Source organism: Poromitra crassiceps, assembly GCF_964638095.1.
Source record: "Poromitra crassiceps genome assembly, chromosome: 5".
NCBI lineage: Eukaryota > Metazoa > Chordata > Actinopteri > Beryciformes > Melamphaidae > Poromitra > Poromitra crassiceps.
In genome coordinates this window covers 14,825,703-14,827,357 of record NC_139642.1, presented here as the reverse complement: position 1 = coordinate 14,827,357, position 1,655 = coordinate 14,825,703, and positions in this window count along the sequence as shown.

Below are 1,655 nucleotides of genomic sequence, written 5' to 3'. Positions count from 1 at the left end.
GAACATCAACTGTGGAGACAAGGGTGTATTCACACCTCTAGGTCGTTTGGCTTTGGTTGGATTCAGGGCTTAATTTATACAATTGTTGCATTTGTGCCTTGGTTCGTTTGTGTTCACACAGCCACAAATCAAACCGGTAAATACAGTAAGAAAGCAACACAACTGACTACAGTGTGTAGGCTCCAATAAAACAGGACAGGTTGCTGATATGGGATGGGATTCATGGCTTCTGTTCAGATATGAAAGACGACATGTTTCCAACCATATAAAGTTAGTCAGACTTTTCTAGTAGAACAATGTAGCCTACTATATCTTATACTGAAGTAGAACCATACTGTAACTGTAGTAGCCTAGGCTACATTACAGGTTCATTTGAACAAAACATTAATTAGAGCAGCTTATGGATTTATAAATGTCCTTTGTAGCAGTGTAGAGACTAAATATCTGCAAATTACATCTCAAAGACAGGATACTGTTGAGAAATATTTGAGGCTGTCTTCAATTCTGCTAAAACAGCATTGGAGAGTTTTATGCTGTTGGTATCCTATTTTATGGTTAAGTAGCCTATATTTGCATGCCTACTCATGGCTGCAGACAGTAGTGTCACGAGCAGAGCCGTGATCCCAGTCTCATCTCTCTCTCTCACACAGCTGCAGATGGTTAAGTGACGTTAACGAGCAGGCCACTTTGTGCAAGCCGTGTGCCGTGTGCTCTCTCTCTCTCTCTCTCTCTCCCTCTCTTATCTATCTCTCCCTCTCTCTCTGCCTCGCGCAAATGCGGGACATCGTCTCAATTTGCGGGACGCGTGAAAAGTGTTGAAAATGCGGCGCAGTCCTGCACAAAGCGGGGACAGATGGTCACTTATCACTGCAAGAAAGTGCATTCGGCGGATTTCAACTCACGCTTCTATCAAACCTACCATATCTCCACGCTTAATTTGCACTGCATGCCATGCAGCCAGGGAGCGCTTCATACGAATCATCTACTAATAAGAATGATAGATCAGACGATTGTGGTGTTTATGCAATGTCAGCCTAGATAACTATGATGTTTATTCACTTTATTGCAAGCTTGGCAGCCTGCTGCGGACTGCGGACTGTCAGTCAGTCCGCTGCGCTGCACAGACCCACACGGCACGCTGTTGAATGAAGGCACAAGGCAGCTCGGATTTCATCTGAGAAGCCCTCTGATAGGCTAATACTCACCAATCAGATAGCGCTGTGGGCAGGACATTTGCACAGCAGCAACACAGAGCAGCAACACAGAGAAACACACAGGCTGTTAGAGCTGCATTCTGAGCCAATAGCGCATTTTTTAATTAATTTATTATATCGGCAAACAGCCAATGAAAATGCCGATACAGATAATCGGCAAAATGCTGAATATCGGCCATAATAATCGGCCAAACCGATAATCGGTCGACCCTAATATATACATGTATGTGTGTGTGTGTGTGTGTGTGTGTGTGTGTGTGTGTGTGTGTGTGTGTGTGTGTGTGTGTGCTGTATCTGCAACCTGAACCTCCGGTGAAGATAGTGAAGTGAAGATAACTCTGTTCAGTCTTGCTAGTTTGAGGTTCAGTCAATGCAACTAGCTAGTTAACGTTTAGCTTCCAGAAGCGTTGTTTACATGGTTTGGTGTCGCACACTGATATT